The sequence below is a fragment of the Xiphias gladius genome, chromosome 8 (genome assembly GCF_016859285.1).
Source record: "Xiphias gladius isolate SHS-SW01 ecotype Sanya breed wild chromosome 8, ASM1685928v1, whole genome shotgun sequence".
Classification (NCBI taxonomy): domain Eukaryota; kingdom Metazoa; phylum Chordata; class Actinopteri; order Istiophoriformes; family Xiphiidae; genus Xiphias; species Xiphias gladius.
In genome coordinates, this window is record NC_053407.1 from 7,681,857 (window position 1) to 7,701,650 (window position 19,794).

The 19,794-nt window shown below is 42.7% G+C and overlaps 1 protein-coding gene across 1 annotated transcript in view; it reads right to left on the bottom strand.

The window, feature by feature from the left end:
• The window catches only part of LOC120792842 (zinc finger protein 423-like), a 68,826-nt gene that overhangs the window by 9,301 nt on the left and 39,731 nt on the right, over positions 1-19,794 (bottom strand). The window lies entirely within an intron of this gene.

A 19,794-nucleotide genomic window follows, 5' to 3' on the forward strand; every position in this document is an offset into this window, starting at 1 on the left:
GCCCAAGGGAAGCCCAAGAGCAAGCTGCGAGAGGCGGGTACCGCCTACCCACTGCTCCCCTTCACTCCCTTCCCTTCTGTAGGACGGGATCCTGGACAGCCCCCTACTCATAACTCCTAAACTCCCCAATGAGAAGAATACATGCATACACACACATGCACGCACACACTGAAGAGGATTCCCCAAGGGATGAGCAGAGCAGAGCAGAACACCTGGACCTGCCATTAGTGACACACTCTGGGATTAGAGGCACAGACGGCAAGAGAGATGGAGAGAGAGAATGCACACTGGGATAGACACACACACTATATTCAGAATGAAATGTGCATAAACATACACAAAAACACATGCAAGCACTGACAAATGTCATCTCATCCAAAATAAGGAGGCAAAAATATGAAGGAACATTCAGATTGAATGCCAAATGAATTTCTGACTCATTTTTAATCATAAATTTGGTGTGTGTATGTGTGTGCGTATGTTTGTGTGCATGTGTGTGTGTGTGTGCATGTGTGTGCATGTGAGTGCATGTGTGTGTGTGTGCATGTGGGGTCCTGGTAAGACTGTTGTTATGGGGACCTAAATCTGATAAAACTGTTTATACAGTCACATGTGTTATGGGGACTGTTATAGTCTGTATAGTCCTAATAATGTAAATCATTAATCTTTAAGGTGAAGACATGTTTTAAGGTTAGGATAAGGGTTACGGTTAGGCAGGTAGTAGTTACGTAAGTAAATCAATTGTCCTCTCAAGTCATGGAGACACGACTGTGTGTGTGTGTGTGTGTCTGTGTGTGTGTGTGTGTGTGTGTGTGCGCGCGCGAGTGTGCGCGTGTGCGTGCGCGCTTCAGTCAAGTTTAACAGAGTTAACAAATACACTCCCTTTTTGGTAAAAAATAACCTTGAAACCCTGATTCAGAGGTGATTGGTGGTAAAGCTTTTAACCTCCATTTTTGCTTGAATCTACTCCAGTATTTACAAGTACTCCCCTATTAAGAAATGTTCACAAAATATTCAAGTATCAAAACGTAATAACTATAAGTCAAAAAGCTGAACTGCATTAAGGCTTTTTTTCATTCGCTCTGGCACCAAGGTCAAGTCGGTGCAGGCTTTCCTGTCCATTTCATCTGAAGGTATTTAATCACATTCATATTGACTGACTGAGGTCTTTACAAGAGACCTGAAACCTTTCAAGTGCAACATAAACTGTAAATGGTTTTATACATGTATAGGCTCTAATTATCTCTAAATTTTGTTATTGTAAGTCTTCATGTACAATTGTACAGTATGTATATAGTTTTTAAGTTATGTCCTGGATGTGTTAGTAATGCAGACACAAATATACAGGTATATACACTCTTTTGCTCACTTTCATGCCACCTGGACAGAAAGCATGTGCTGTAGAATAATTACTCATGCATAAAACCTTTCACTCCCTTGAGAAAGACAATATTACCAGCTGAGGGTCAAGGACAGAGAGAAAGAGAAAGGGCAAAATGAGGGAAAAGGTAAAGAGGTGAAGGAGATACAATGAGAGAAAGAAAGGGAACTACGGGGGGGCACAAGAACAAAAATAATTTTAAAAAAAGAAGAAAAGATTCAGTGATGGACACATAGGTGGGAGGCACATACACATACACAGTACCACAAACATGTTCAGTGACACATAGGTGTGCATTAACAAAAGTAACAAAAGATGTACAATATCAAAACACACACAAACACATTAAAGGTAGGAGGTAATTGATTACTGTGGTAATTAAACCTGAACAGTCCATAATATGTGTGTGTGCGCGTTTTACAGAAGGCAGCTAACTTCATGTTTGACACTTCCACACACTGCACAAATAGCTTATTTCTTCTTTAGTGGCTGCCAGGTTTTACTTATCAAAATACATACAGACAAAGAGACATAAATATGCCAACACACACAGACAGGTCAGTTAGAAAGGGAATAATCCCAAAGTATCAAGTTCAATGTGACAGTAAAGGAGGAGAGGTTTCAAAATAAACCGTCCAGAAAAGAGGCTCCTGTGTGAATTAAAGACCACACATTGGCTGCAACAAAGAGTGGCGCTCAGACACACACAGGGAGGGACGCACAGACAGAAACAAAGGTGGATTTGGTAAGAAAAAAAACGTGTGTGTGTATGCTTGTGTGAGAGCTGGTGACATGAAACAGATCAAAGGGGGGAGAGGTCTGCATGGCAGAGAGGGAGAAAGACAGAGAGAGAGAGGCCAGGGGGTCCCGTAATTACAGCCTACATCCGCCAAGCTGAGCCATGTGTGGCTTTGTGTGTGTGTGTGCGCGTGTGTGTGAGCGTTCATGTGTGCTTATGTGCATTCGTAGCCCAAGTATGGCTGTGGAATGAAGGAGTGTTTTGAGGGGAAATTACTCCTTTCTACATGCACGCGCGCACACACGCACACACACACACACACACACACACACACACACACACACACACCACACCACTGTCATCTCCCCACTGTGACTGCCCAACAGGAAAAACAAAACATGAAAGACTCACACATACAAATACTTAAAGTTACAGACAAAACACCACAAACACTGAAACAGCATTCAGAAAAACATGCTTTTATAACATGCGTAAAACAATACCTACAATTTGTCATAATAGAAAGGTAAAAGTGAAGAAAGGGGGTGTCATAAAAACACTAAGGCACAAATACAATTTAAAACATGAGCAAACACGCATGTGAGCGCTCACAGAAAATGGGATACACACACAGGGATACACACACACACACACAGTGGGGTCGGGAGTGTCAGGAGAGGTGAAGATCAATGGAGACCACTGACTGGCTGGTCTCCGCAGCAGAAAAGCGGATTGCTCTGGGACCCAAACTATTGTAAAGCACCACACTGACTTCAAACACACACACACACACACACACACACACACACACACACACACACACACACACAAACAAACACACACACACACACACACACACACACACACATAGCTGTAGACATGCAGCTGAACATTTGCGCACACATGACACAAAGTCAAACATGAGCATAGTCAAACTTTAGCCCTGTCTCCGTGTCTCCATGCACACATGCACACGCACATGACTGACAGAGGACACAAACAGTCTAATAGAGCGGTGAGAGCAGAGAAATGGAAATACCTCTTTGACTGACTGGGGTTCATTGTGCTTTCATGCCTTTAGAGGGGACCCCCTAGAATCAGCACGGCTAATCTCTTTCTCTTCCTCCCCTTCTGTTTGTCCCTCTATCCTACCCCATGCGTCTGTGTATCCCTCCATCCCTCTAAAATCTCTCTCTCTTCACATACTCACTACCACCCCCTTTGGTCAACCCTCTTTTTTTCCCCCTCTATCTGTCAGCGTCCAGCTGCTAGTGTCCTGGTTGTCCTTTGCTTAAGGCTATCAAAACTACAAGATAGATTTCCAGTTTGTTCTGGACAAAACCTGAACAATAATGCAACAACTGTTTATCCTAATAGTCTCAGAATACTGTCTGGATTCAATATTCTTTATTACGCATGGAGGTAACAGTATTGTTTTGTTATTACATGTGTACATTTGATTAACTTCCTTCTACTTTAAAGGGTTGGCCATTAGAGAAACTTCTTTTTTCTTTTCCTGGCTCCGTCTGCCTCTCTGTCGCCCTCTGTATTATTCAGTGCCCCCACCATGTACACACTCCACACCTGTATGGCTGTTCTCCCACCTGCAGCAGATCCATCTCCCTGAGCAAGCCCTCATTCCTCCATCTCTCTCTCCCTCCTTCCCGTCATCTCTCCTCTATATCTTTCTAACCCCCTCCCCTCTGCGGAGGAGCAAGCTAAAAGCACAAGCATGCCCCAAAATTAATTTAAACGGAGGAATTAAATTAAAAGCGAAGCCTCGGGAGTTTTATTATGTACTAATGTTTGAACCGTTAACTTGGATTGTATTACTAAAATATGAATAATTAAGGGCTGGTGGGGGCTATTATTACATCAGGAGAGAGGAAGAAAAACACATTATACTGCTGGAATGGATTTAATGGAGACTGATTTTGTCTGTTAGGAGAAGCTAAATCTGTCGCATGCGGAGGTGAGTATGCAGGAAGGACATTAGCAAAACATTTTGTATTGGTAGATTGTGAGCACATTATACTGTGAGCCTGTCCTCCAGTGAGGGGTTGAGTGGAAGGCTACCTGCCCACGCTCTAACGCTCTTTTCAGTATGTTTCAGTGTATCAAAAAACTAAAAATTACATGTCTTTTTCTTGACGGAAAATAGCCGACGTAGCGATGGCATTACACCTATATAATCAGTCAAATAATCCAATTCAGGAAATGAAAGAGAAGTTTGGTACATTCAGAACCAGTTTGAAACTGTAAAGATCCGGTGCAGGCTTTTTTCAAGGCAGACATTTGACATGTAAATGGTAAAGAATGTGTGTAATTAGTGACATTGATAACAGCTACATTATATTTGATTGTTTCACATCTAGAACCCTGCTAATGTGCATGATAGCTCAGAGGAACGGAGCCATGTTATCAGTTACACCCGTGTTTTTCCTGCAAGTAAGTGTCAAAATATCTGACAGGAAAACAGTTTATCATACAGTAGTTTCAAATCTATACAGCCCTATCTCTGTAAATGAGGTCATATCTCAGCTGATAGGGCAAAAATTTTCCTCAATGTATTTCGCTAAAGTAAACAATGTAAATGTGAGTGAAGTGATAAGGGAAAGTTAAGGCAGAGGGTTAATTCCATAAAAGTCTATTTTACAAAGCCTACCTTACCACACCATTGACTCAGCATAGTGGTACATAATATTTAACATATGTCATTTAAAGCCACTGGCACACACTTGACACACCATTGGTGATTTAGACTCAAAAATGTATCTTTTGGGCTGCACACATCCATACCTATGTCTCTTTTCTTAACTTTGTGAATCCCCACTTCCTTCAGTGTGCACGCATACTCTCTCACATACACACACACACACACACACACACACACACACACACACACACACCATCTAAATCTCCTCCAGGAGTGTCCCACAGCCCTATCTAGCTTTCCTTAACTTTTTCTCACACTGCCTCTCTTCTATGAGCTTCTGTGCGTTTATGAGTGTGCATGATGCACAGCAGAATTATTAGTCTTCTCGTCATGTTTCTGATTAGAAGCCCCACTTATCAGCCAGCGAGCAGTCAGCTCAGCCCCCCCCCCATCCCCGCAGCTGTCACTGCACCCCCCACCACACACACTATTCTCTGAGGACAAACTCCCACACACACACCAAATATCCACATACACTCAAAACGCAGGCGCATACAAATTACTGTACACAAGCCCAAGCAGTTCTTGACTCACATTCACACACACACACACATAATTTTATCTGCTCTTGCAGGCCACATGGCTTGGCAGCCAACAAGGGGGAAAAATATCCTTTCACCCTACCAACCAAAACCCTCTAACGCCCTTTACCCACCACCCATTCCCCCATCAAAATCACCCTAGACCCAACACTATCCCAGGAACAGAGAGACTGAGGGGAGCAAGGGATGGAATCAGGCCCTTGTAGCAGTGCATCTTCCTGGGGGAGTTCATTACTCAAGCTGGGCACTCCTTCTGGCCACCAGCCAACAGCATTGCCAAGGTAGCCACAGTCAACCACAGAACCCCCCCCCCCAGTAATTGTAATATTATTATTATTATGACGACTACTACTACTACTACTACTACTACTACTACTACTACTACTAATAATAATAATAATAATAATAATAATAATAATAATACCTTTATTAGTATTACTATTATTATTTGTAGTATTATTATTATTATTATTATTACTATTAATATTATTAGTAGTAGTAGTATTAGTAGTATAATTATATATTACCACAAAAATTCCATCCATAATTATTCATTATGCTTCAGCATGAATTATTATTAGTTATTCTCATGAGGACATTTAAGCTTAGTGACAGTTTTGGATGTCACAGCTCTCATCTAAAGTTACTAGCACTGACACAGGGACAGTGACACGTGACCACGTGACATTCTTACAAGTTACAACTATGCTAGCAAGATGTTGAAAAAGTCAAGCGTCTAGATTAACTTTCAAATTTGTGAAGATGACCCCCCAAAAGTCGAGGGCCAGATATACCAAAGAAAACTGCTGTATCATAAATCTACAGCGAGTTTTGCAAATCACCCGAAAAATGTAAAAGCTTAGCCATCTTGCAGACTTTTCTTTTTTCCATTATGGCTGATGTTAGTGTGACCTGCATGCAAAAGTGTAATGTTTAAGTCTGATTGTTTTCCTCGTCGCACTGTGCTACCACTGGCCGACGCTTGGAATATTCGCAGGTAACTCTCACAAACCCCTAGTTTTGAAGCCCCAAAATGGTATTCAGGTCAGCCCTACCCTGAATCCATTACTTTAAACCCCCAAAACACACACTGAGTACACAAACAAATGCACACATCCAATTGAGCTGCACTCATTGGAGTAAAAAAAAAGTTAAAAGAGAAAAAGACAAGGAGAGACAAAGGACAGAAAGTGGAGAGAGAAAGGGGAAAGAAAAAATTGACATAATAAAAATGGGATGAAGAGACAGCTAGATGGATGGATGAATGGATAGATGGATAGATGGATGGAGGCCATTGGAGCGACTCAGGCTGCCTAATGCAGTACAAGAGTTTCCCCTCCTCTTTCCCCTCTTCCCCTCTCCATCGTTCCCTTTCTTTATTGTTGTTGTTTGTGTTTTTTTGTTGTTTATTTGAGTGCCCCATCTTGCTGTGCTCCCCGGCAGGCCTCGCTCCTGACTTATTTAGCAGTGTGTTTTTATCAGATTTGAAAAATGAAGAGCAGATTGGTTAATATTTCAAGACATCCCACTTGCACGGGTGAGAGAGAGAGACAAAAACGAAGGGAGAGAGAGAGAGAAGGAGATGGGAAGAAAGGAAAGGAGGGAATACGAAGGAGGAATTCTCTTGTTCCTTAACCCCAATTCAAGGATTCATGCTGAGAGCAGAAGCACGCATGAACACACACGCACATGCATTCCCCTTACACCTAGAAAACGCACTCAAGAAAAGACTACATACAAAATGTTCAAAAATGCACACACACAGACATGCATATACCATGTATAATGAAAAAATATATCAAAGAAAAAAATATGTTGTACGTATACACATTCATGAATCCATGCTTCTCTCACCTGAACTCACTTCATTCTAACTAGTGTTATAATTAATCAAATATTTGGGTAGCTGTTCCACAAAAAATTAAATAACTTCAATTAAATAAATTCTCTATATGCTGTATGAACTAATTATTATAGAGGATCGACAGAACTTAGTGATTGAAAGCAAGACATAAACAAAAGACTGGTCTTTTGCCAGAAATGTGCTCTCTTTTATGTTATTTAAATGTTTCGGCGATCAACATGGTCCTGCATTAGGCCTTATAACATTTGGCGATCATGTTTTAATAAACATCACAATCAAATCTTTACGTAGGATATAAAAATCTTTTCTATATAAACCTGCCACAGAATTTTTTTCAATTTAGCTCTAGTTATTTCCCTTCTAAACAGATTCTCGACACCCAACAGCAAGCGCCACATCTCATCGATACGCACCTGCACACACAAGCAACGCATCCACAAGAAATCTGCATGCACTCATGATCATTTAACAAAAAAAAAAAAGACACACTTACACACATGTGCACACACAAACACACACTTGACAATGGCCCTCCCCTGTGACTTCCCATAGTGCAGTGAATTCCAATCAGGCAGTAAGCAGGACAGCTATTTCTAGGGACAAAGGACAGGGAGAGGAGTGAGGAGGGGTGGAAGGAGAGATGGAGAGGAGGGAGGAAGGGAGGCAGGGAGGGAACAGGGGGAGGGAAACAAAGGGTTCTGCTAGCACCCAGGAGAGAAGGCCTAGAGCAGCTGACGTCAGTGTGTGAGCGTGTGTGTTCAGCACAGGGGTGGGGGTAAATGGGAGTGTGAGAGAGAGGCTGGCAGAGTTGGTCCTGCTGCCCCCCCTAGGGAGCTCTTGAGACAGCCTGGCAAAAACAGCCACTCAATTCCTGGACATAACAGTCAGGCGCACAGTTGGTTAACAAAAAGTAAGTAATTTATTTAGATAAAAATACAGCAACCTAGCTAATTTATTGAGAAAAGAAAGCTTGGCATTCATCTGACTGTCTGATTAGCTAGAGTCAGCCAGATCTGAAATATCCATTTTTCACAGACAGTTAGATCAGTCTATGAAGTAATACTGCCTTGGTCTACACAAACACCCCTCCCTCCTTCTCTTATATACTGTATATGAATCCTCCTCCGTCTACTGTGCACCGCACTCCCCTTTTCTGCATTTCCACTCTCTCTGACTCGCTCTCCCTTCATCCTCTTCTCCACTCTGCTTCGTCCTTCCCTCTGCCCACCCTCTTCCCTCCCTCTCTCCCCAGAGTTGTTCTTTTCTCTGACATTTGGCTGGACAAAGGCGAGTCACACCTGAGCGCTGGGTTAAAACTATTATAGGCCTTCTCCCTGTGGTACACTGCCCTTTGCCACCACTGTCTGTGACTGAAACTGTGTGCATGTGTCTGTGGGTGTGTGTGTGTGTCTGTGTGTGTGTCTGTGTGCGTGTGTGTGTCTGTACACTTGTACTTCCACCTTTCTGAGGACAAGTTTGAGTTATAGACCTTATGGAGTGAGGACATTTTGGACGGTCCTCAAAACTTCAAAGGGCTTTTTGAGGGTTATGACTTGGTTTGAGGTTTCAGGTTAGAATTAGGTTTAGGTTACGGTTAGTAAAGTCTGGGGTTAGGCATTTAGTTGGTTGAGGTTAGGGTAAGGGGCTAGAGAAAGCATTATGTCAAAGAGTGTCCTAACAAATAAGTATGTGACTGTGTGTGTGTAGATCTGTGTGCATGTGCCTGCACACCTGGTTGGATTTTTTTACTCAATTCAGCATCTAGTGGGTTATTATAGTAAATTTCATATATTTATATGATATATATTTCTATTTTCACAATCTTATATCATATATTTAGATTTTTTCATCATATGTTTTATAGTAGTACAACCAGAAATTCAAAATCAAGGAAAAAATGGGGCATGGTTTAGGTCATTAATACTAATAACAGAAAAAAGAACAATAGGCTTTTTTCACAGCAGACATTTTGACTTGTCATAGAAGGAAAAGAACAGTTGTTACTAATAACATTAATGATGGCTGTCTTGTATTCAAGTGTCCTGACATGGGTAACATCTGTCCTTTATGGACACGGATTAAAAGTCACAAAATAGGTGACAGTGTTTGCACTCATTCCAATACAGCAAAGCATCAGTGCTAGTCTAGTCCACATGGCCACTATATATAGTAAATCCTCAGTTTTCTATTAGTAATAAGACCTCAACTGACACAAGCACAATAAGAAGGGAATACGTATTTACAGAAGCTGATAAAATGACTGACAAGTAGAACGTTTAGAATTGAAAAACAAAATATCTCAGAAAAAACAAAGTTCATAATTTTCAGTCACCTCTCAATTTTTCCTCAAAAGAAAACTTGCAAAGTGATCTAGTGGTGATTTAATAATGATGAAGTTCATGTTCTGTTCTCAGCTCAGCTGCTCAAATTTACAAGTAGGATTGTGATGATTTGGTAAAAATATACTACAGTTTTATGATGAAGGTTCTAACCCGCAACTTCCCGGAGAGGATTACCAACAAAAAGGAATGCAAGACAGACGCACTGCAAATAAACAGCAGCAACCAACAGCATCGGTGAATTACATTATTGCAAAAAGTCTAAATTACTACTGCAAGGGACACATACAATTAAGTGTGTAACCTACATGAAGTCATTATGCAAAACAAGCAACTACTCACCCAAAAAGGTACTGGGTAAAGTTGTACAATGCAATTAATTGTTGCTTTCAAAATACCAATGTAAGAAAAACAGCCTAAGTGAAGTGCATAACAAATCTAAAGCATCAAACAGGGTGTGGGAGACAGAGGTGGGGAAACGGAGAAAGAAAGAGTGGAAAAACAGAGGGAGGGAGACAAACAGGGGCTGCTTTGGGGCCAGTCGCCACAGGGTGTGTGTGTGTATGTGCATGTATGTGCGTGTGTGTGTCTTGGGAGGGCACAGTGGGGGAGTTTGGGGGGATGGAGGAAGGGATCAGAGCTTCGGGGCCAGCTCCACAGGGAACAGAGAAGATGGGGAGAGAATGGAGGGAGGGTATGGGGGAAGGGAGAGAGAGGGCGATAGGAAGGGATGCGGTCAGTTTTGAGTTTGAGAACACAGCAGGAAGGGACAGCAAGGAGGGAGGGAGGATAGGAGGCAGACATTGTGGTCTGTGTTCTCTGAGAAAAACAGTAGAGGAGAGGAGAGGAGAGGAGAGGAGGAGAGGAGGCATGAATGGGAGGTATATGACTTGGGGTCCCAGTTGTCTAGAGAAGGAATGAGAATGAGGGAGGACGGGAGTGGACAAAGAATGGGAAAAGAGAGGTATAAAAGGCAGAAAGGCAGAGAGGGGAAGTGTATCAAATGGAGGGAGGATGCATCTTCCACTTAAAAAGAAGAAGTGTATCAAATGGTGGGAGGATGCATCTTCCACTCCAAAGAAGAAGCAGAGAGGGAGAAACAGGCAGTAAAAAAAGAGAAAAAAGTCCCAGGTGTCGGCGGGGAAGTGAGGGGGCGTGGGGGGGGTTCTGGGGGTCCTGGTTATTCCTGCAAGGGTGCAGGAATCCAAGGGAATGGCCTGTTCCTCATTATCCAGACATCCCCCTCACATAGACACACATAGACGGAAGAGGCCCCCACATGGCCCCATGACAACTCTATCCTGACCTGTTCACACACAAACTGATAGAGACATGAAAACATACATACTCACACACACACACACACACACACACACACACACACACACACACACACACACACACACACACACACACACACACATAAATAGATACATACACAGGGGCACACATACTGTACGTGCATGTTCAGACACACGATGACATGCAAACAAGGCTACATTCCCCATACCAAAACACAATTATGATACACAAACAAACAGATAGACATAGAAACCCACAAAATGTGGGATCAAGCATTTCTAAAAACTCAGTGATGGGGTTGTACATGTACTTTACACCCCTGCGCAAAGCCCCGCTAGATAGCAGAAAGAGCTAAACAATGTGTACTGGAATCATTTCTAACTAAGAAAGATATGAACAAGCTTTAAGCCAGTTCAAGTAGTGTATTGATTTGTAGTGACCCTTCCCCCTAAGGGGACAAGTGAACCCAAACCATACAAGCAAAATAACAACAGAGCCACCGGATCCCCTCACTCTAGGGGTCAAGCATTCAAGCCTGGACCAAGCTCTTGGTGTACGCCACATATGCACTCGCCCACTTGTCAAGAATATGGTGAAGGATGACTCATTTGACCATAACACTTTTTTCCAGACCTCTGTAGACCAGTTGTCTATGGTTTTTGTACCATTGAACTCTCAAATTTATCTATATGATGGTTTATGCATGCAACTCTACTATATTATCCCTCTCTGTGTAACTGTCAACTGACTGTTCTTGCTGACACAGTCTGATCACGTCCTGCTGTGAAATTCTGTCGAGCGAGGAAGAGTTGGTCTTCTGTTTTTCTTACATATTGCACTAATGCAAGAGCATCACGCTCATCAAATGTGTGCTGTCGACCACAATTTAAAATGCTTTTTACTGATGTCTTTCCCACAGATCTAAATGCAGATGTCACTTTAGTCACTGTTCCTATTGAAAAACTAGCCTAGCCAGCTAAACAGCCTTTCTGACTGAAGTTCTTGCCATCCATGCCCCAACAATGAACCCTTTTTCAAAATCACTTAGATCTTTTCCTCTTGCTATCTTGATACAAAATCAGAATGAACTGGACCTGCTCAGCATTGTTATACATGCCACAAAGCATGATGGGATGTTAATTGCTTAATTGTACCATGAATTGCACCTGTGTGGAAGCATCTGCAATAGTTATGTTTCTCTTTCATTTGTTACTCATCTGTAGTTTGAAAGTAATCAATAGCATGTTATGCAAAAACAACTTTAACAAGCATGCTGACATTTCAAACATGTTGAGCATTTTAAGGACCTCATTTATAATTGGACCGTGGCCTCATCTCTTCTCAAAAGTGGTCATGTCTAGAAGTCAGTTGAGGTCAGGCTGCAATAAATAATAAATGATGAAAAAATTACAAATAACAATCTATATAGTGATTGAGCCTACCTTTCTGATTCTGATTTGATAGGTTAAGCTTATGAAAAACATCAGTACAAATAAACAAACAAAGTAGTGTTTATAGCGATATTGTACTGAAAAATACTCTTGAAACTCAAACATTACCATAAGCAACACTTTCACTTGAGTGCATCTAAAGGTTAATTGGTCACAGAAGTACAGGATCTTCTTATAGTGGATGAAATGGAAAGTCAAGTTTAGACTGAAACTGGCATACAGCACCCAAATCTGAAATCTAAACAGTCTGATTGGAGAGATCAGACAAATGTTATTTATTCAAAGATATGTAAATTTATATTTCTATAATCTGACAGTTTAAATGTTTGTTCAATAAATACACATACAAACACTGACGCACACAGGGAAGCTTCACCCTTTGGCTGAAGAATTCTAATGAATGTTTAGAATCAGTCGTCTCTGTCTACACCTTACACAGTGAGCAAAAATCACACACACTGCACTGGACTATAGATTGAGGCTTTTTCCTATCTACATGCACACACACACATACAAATACACTCTCAAACACACAGACACACACACACACAAATATTTACTCTCTGCAAGATCTACACACAGGCACACAAGGACAGAGAGAAGGAAAGGGGAGAGATGAGAGAGAAAGAAGAGGGGAAGAGGGAAGTTACATTTTTAATCGAGTGTTTCTTTTCCTCTGAGCAAAGTAGGACTGAATACAAGGGGGTTAGCTGGTGCCAACACACACACAACACACTTTCTTGTGTCCTTTGGCAAATTCTTCTTTTTCACTCTTGCATTAAGTAAGAAAAAAGGGAAGAGAGTCAAAGTAGCACGAGAGGGAGGAGGAAGAAAGGGGAGAAGGGGGGGGAAAGGGGGGAAAGAAGGGAAGAGAAAAGAGAGAAGAGAGAAAACGTCCCTGCAGAGTCTTTCTCCCTTCCTGGAGCGAGCGCGGGCCCCTGCAGTGCCGCCTGTGTAATTTCCAGTGGCAGTGAATACAGGTATTAATAAAAGCCCCATGGGGAAGAGCACACAATATAACCCTACATTTTCAGGCATTATGAAAGGACGCCCCCAGGGGTCCTTGGGCTCAAATTTCTGAGATGCAGGCATTGTAAAAAGACACCCCCGGGGGAGGACCCCGCAATAGAAATCTGCTGAATTCAAAGCATTTCCAGAGCCCTGGTGGGAGCCATTACTCCCACTGGAGGAGAAGAGATTTTTTTCACACTTTCCTCTCTGCTTCCAACCGCTCTCTCTCTTTTTTACCAAACATGTGTTGCTGACATGTTGACAGATTGCTCAGTGAGGTGTTTAGGTGCATGCACAAGGCACGTCTACTGAGACACAAGCCCCCCCTTCTGTCTTTCCCTCCCTCCTTCCCTTACCAGTTCCCAAGTTCCAATCCCTCCCTCCCTCCGACTGTAAACCTCTCAGCGCACCCAAAACTGCTCCCATCCATATTTCATAAAGGAGAAACTAGGCTGAAAGAGAGAGACGGAGGCAGAGAGAGGATGTAAAGAGTTTAGGCAAGAGGGAGAGAGAAAGAGAGAGGTGGGGGGAAGAGAAGGGGGAGAGAAAGGACGACAGGAAAAAGAGGAAAAGGGGAAGATAAAGAGAGACAAAGCGGGATCAAGGGAGGGGAATGAGAGGAGGAGAGGACAGATGAAGAGAAATAGAGCGATGTAGAGAGTGGGAGAACTCCGCAGTGAAAAATGAACCCTCTGATGAAAAATGACTTCACAACAACCCTTCTCCATCTCACCCCCTCCCTGTCATCCCTCCATCCCTCCCTCTCCTTCTCTGCATGTTGTACTCCCCCCTCCATGTCTTCTACTGCTCTCCTCTCTCCATCCCCCTCTCGTCTGGTGCCGGGCTCCTGCTCTCTCCCTGGAAAACCTGAGCAGCAGCCAGCTGTGTCTGTGTGTGTGTTGTGCACTTGTATGTATGCCAAGGGCTTAGCACAGGAATCTTCGGGCCACCCCCGGGTACAGAGACACAGAGGGAAGGAAGGGAGGTGGGAGAAAGGAGGGAGGGAAGTGTGGAGATGGGGCAGAAAAAGGGAAGAGGGGCACATGGTGATGAAGAGGGCAAGAGGGAGAGAGAGGGAAAAAGACAGGAGCTAAGAGGATGAAAGCCAACAGGGGAAAAAAAACAAAAAAGGAGAGAACATAAAGGAAACGACTTAGAGCGTGATATTTATTTTGTCAATCAACAGCAGCTACCAGACTAAAAACACACACACACACCCACACAGACACACAGTAAGTGGCAGGCCAGAGTGCAGGAGGCTCTCTGTAATTTTGTTTCAGATTACATCCCTCCTACCTCTCCTTCTCTCCCTCTCTTGTAGAAAGTGATCTGTGGTTTTAATAAGAGTCTTGGCCTCACAGGACTCAGCTGCTATCCTGATGATAGACACAGTGAGGTGTATGTGGTGTGTGTGTGTAGTTCTCTGCTTGAGAGGGTGATTCTCTGAATGTGTTGTGCGTGTGTTGTGTGTGACAGCGGGTTGCGACAGACGGTAAGAGTTTAGCAGTGGGGAACTGTCCCGTGGGAGGCAAACCAGTCACCCAAGGGCCCCTGTGCTAACAGACGCGCTTCTCCTCCCTGCCCCATGTTTACTCCTCTTCCCTTTCCTCCGTCTTTCACCTCCTCTCTGCACACTCTAAGTTTTACCTCCACTTTCGGGCCCTCACCCATCTTCATCCTGTCCCCCGTTATTCCTTTCCACTCCCCTTCAGTTCCTCCCACATTTCTTTCTCCGTCTCCCCCTCCCTCCCAGCTAAACAGGCTCCCTAGTAACCTCTCCTCTCCCCTACTAAGAGAGGAAAGCGAATAGACGAGAGTGCAGCTGTATGTGCTCAATTAACAGAGACCTCACAAATACCTTCGGAAAGAATATGCACAGTATCTTGCTCTCACGCACATGCACGCACGCACGCACGCACGTAATTCCCTAGCCCACTTACCCTAACATTAACCATCACATATAAATGCTTAACCCCAGCCCTAATTCTGACCTGAATCCTAAAAAAAGGCTTAACCTTCACACAGCCCTTTGAAATTGTGAGGACCATCCAAAATGTCCTCACAATGCCAAAACATCCTCTCACACATATACACACACACGCACACACACACACCAACACACACGTACAAACAATTCTACACCCACACCATTTCACCATGTAAGAAGCGACTAGCTGGGTTAATTAGTTGCTATTTGTCACTTAGAAGCCAGTTTCTGCCCCCCTGCCTTGACTGACAGCTACTTGGTGCCTACCTTCTCATCACTTCCTCTTCTCCCTCAAGTGGTTTTTACTGACATCTTTAAAAAATCTCTCATTCTCTCGCCCTTCTCACTCACACCTAACATGAGTGTGTCGACACTAATGACATGTGCATGTGTGCTTAAGTGTCGGTGTACCAGGCAGCTTTTTTTATATAACTAAATTAAATAGACAGTGGCTGCACACACAAAAGGCCTCCATAGCCATTTTAAAAATGTGTGTGTTTAAAGCTCTAAACACATCACAATGACCCAACCTAGGAAGGTTGTGGCCGGTAAGATAGCTTTTGGGATTCCGTAATGGGATTTGTGTGTCTGTGTGTTTGTGTCTGTCTGTGTGTGTTTGTTTGTGTCTCTGTGTGTGCGTGTGTGTGTGTGTGTGTGTGTGTGTGTTCATGTGGCAAAGCAGGGCCAGAGAATGTTCTCCATTTGATCTGTAGGAGGTTTTTTTCCGCTTCTCCTCTCCTCAGGGAGCCTCTGCTCCACATTCTGACTCCTACTGAGACCCATCGACACTCCCCCGACTCGCAATCTCACTCTGTCTCTCTCACACATACTGTACACACACAGGATATAGACCCATATGTACTAAAAGTAGTAGACACAACTTATACATACACATATTACACACTATAAGCCCCTCAGCAAGTAAGTTTGAAGAGAGCCTCTAAACCATGTAGAATAATTCACAATTTCTTTTACAATGAAAACTGCAGTTTATAGTTCTTTTGGAAAATACTGGGATGCACTACATATTTTATAAATTCAGTATACATGCACAGTGCATCACTGTTGACAACTATTGATAACTAACTACAGTACTTACAACAACATATACAGAAATTACTGAAGACACACACTGACACACACACACACACACACACACACACACACACACATATACTGGGTTTCTTGTCCACAATTTAAAAACAGAGCCATCAGATCAGGAACAGAATTACAATGGTATTGTCATTGGGGCACATAATCTCAATCACACACACACAACCAGCTGAGCAGTCAAGCTCATGCACATTAATGTGGCATTACATTAACCAGATGTGTTGGGTCTGTGGGTATGTGCATGTTTGAGTGGGTGTACACACATTTGTGTGTCATTGATATGTGCCACTGTGTGTGTGTGTGTGTGTGTGTGTGTGTGTGTGTGTGTGTGTGTGTGTGTGTGTGTGTGTGTGTGTGTGTGTGTGTGTGTGTTTGTCCAATTTCCACTCAAATTAATGGTGCCTCTTTATAGGCCTTCTGCTAGAGTGGCACTGAATTACTTGGTACTTCACTCTCGCACCTGGGACCCATTCAATGTTATAGCCATAGCTAGCTGCTAACTTGGGATCCATTTGCTTCAAAAGTATAGTTAGCATTACAGATACCAGCGCTTTTTCTACAGAGAATTCAGCACTAACTCGATTCTCAAGCCAGCACCTGGGACTTACAAATGTACAGATATTATTCAATAATTGATCGCTGACAGTGGACAACATGTCTTCAGGAAACTTTAAGAGATAACCACCAAAGACTGAAATGTTAAAAATTCATGTTGCAGAGATTCAGCACAATTGCATCATGCTGTAGAATAAGCATTTCGAGTATTTTTGTTACATTGGAGCTAATAAGTAAAGACTTGTTCACATGCAACATCATTTCATTTAATTCCCTGTAACAATTAAACACTTGTTTTTTTTTTTTCTTTTTTTAGGTTACGATCAAAAACTTGTTCATTGTTGAACTAAACAAAAAGCTTTTACATGTATTACACCTATTTAAAATGTAAATGTTTTGAGGCCTTAAGGTGCTTAAATGTACTGCAAAGACTCTAAATATAGACCTTGGGACTACAACATTATGTTAAATGCAAATTAGTTTTTCCTTGAAATAAGAAGTAAGAAAAACAACAACTATCTTTGACTTACGTGAAGTTCTTTACATCATGCGAGGTTAGTTCCTCCATGTGAATTTCAAGTTAAGTTGTTCAATTCTTCTGGCTTGCTTAGGGAACTCTGTTGCGTCTTCATACCAGTGTTTACTCAGCAATGTTTTGTGGTGACGATAGATTGGGATTTTTGGTTTTGGTTTGACTTCTGTATGTATTCTGGTCATAAATTTGTTTTTTTCATTCTGATGCAAAGCCAACAGCAAGTCAACATCACAGCTATATCATAGCTAGCTACTTCTGGCAAGATGGCCCCCGTCTGTCACCCCCAACCAAGATGGCTGATGTCTGAGTTGTTTGGTTCTGCTCTGGGACAAACACACACCACCAAGCTACAAAATGCATGAACACATTAACTCTCTCATGCAGATCTTGAGTGGCGTGTGTTTATTGTGTGTGTGTACGTGTGTGTACGTGTGTGTACGTGTGTGTGTGTGTGTGTACGTGTGTGTGTGTACGTGTGTACGTGTGTACGTGTGTGTGTGTGTGTGTGTACGTGTGTGTGTGTGTGTGTGTGTGTGTGTGTGTGTGTGTGTGTGTGTGCGCGCGCGTCCCATGCTCTCCTACTAAACTGGCTCCCAGGGGTCTCCACCAGAGAACTTAAAAGGATTCTTTAGTCCATGTTTTTTAATTTAGCCTTCTCCTCAATAATACCCAGAAAGCCGTGGTCCTACCACTAACTTCATACACACATACACTCCCCTGCATTTTCACATACACACACTCATCAGACAAATACACACATGTACAACCATATACACAACAGCAAACGCCAATATACATAAACCCAAGTACACAAGCCTCCTCCATGAGAGTGCACACATTCAGCCAAGCTGTGGGATTACTCTGCAATCTCAACCATTCTTTCTCCGGGGAAAAACATGTTTTATCATTTCATTTCATTTCTTTCTTCTGCGCTCCCTCTCACCCTCCCCTTCCTCCCTCAGCTTTCTCACTCAGCAACATGTAGCCCTCCCCAGACTCCTGTGCTGAAATCACAGGCCACATCCTGCACTCTGGTAGCAGCCCTGTGCTGTTGGTGATGTGATTCTCTAAGTGTCTACTGTATTTGTGTCTGAATGTGTCACTGCATGCAGAAGTAAATGACTGTGTGCGTTTGGCGTGCGTGCGTGCGTGCGACTTATGGGCCAGGTAGAGAGGGAACAAAAAAACAAAAAAATTATAAAAAGCATAAACGGGTCTCCCATTATAAAGAAAAAGAAAGCAATTACCAGTACATGTATGGTAAACTACATCATGGCTTACTTTGAGTTAGTGCAGGATTAAACTGATTCTACACTACAGTCAGCCCAGTATAACAACACTTAATTGGAACGAGTCAAGAACAGTAAAACACTCATTTTGAGCCTCAGAGCACTCTTTTAAGTATTCCTGTAGTAATCCTATTGTTTGCATTGACATTATTTACATATCTCCAGTAAATTCTAGTTATAATAGACCATCAGGCCACCAGAATGTGGCATTTCAGTTGTATACTGTATAACATAATTAAACTGTACAGGACAGGGACCTTTGTCACCTGTCCTCCCTCTCTGTTTCACTACATATTTTCTATTGCTCTTCACCGCAGAGTATCTATAAAGACAAACACCATTCCTTTATTACTGCATCTCCAAGTATCTCCCTAACACTGTAAGTGGGGTTGGATGTCGAGCCAGCGGGTGCATAAGAGGTTGCTACGGCAGGGCTCTTATCATCTACATTACACAGTCTCTGGGAAACACTGTCTTTACCAGTTTAAACAAAGCCCTCCACCCATTTCTTTTGGTCATCCCCTATCAAAAGTAAATACGCACACACTTGCTAAGAAGCAGACTGCTTTGCAGTAGCAAGAAAGTGTTTATGCTTGTGTGTGTGTGTGTGTGTGTGTGTGTGTGTGTGTGTGTGTGTGTGTGTGTGTGTGTGTGTGTGTGTGTGTGTGTGCGTGTGCTGGATTGTTAAGCGAGCATTTGGATTAATCTGTAGGAACCAGATGCCCCCGCCGCGTTCCTTTCAGCCCCTCCATTAATTACACCAGTACTAATAATGGCTTTTGTGAGTGTGTATGTGTGTGCACGTGTGTGCACAAGTCTGTCCCTGTGGGACATACGGGTATAACTGAATCCAATAGCTATAGGTATTCAGAAACAGGGGAGGGACTGAGTCACCCAGGAACCTTTAAGACTCGTGATTCTGCATGATGCAACTAAACCATTTCATCTGTATCTTAGACTGAAAGCATAG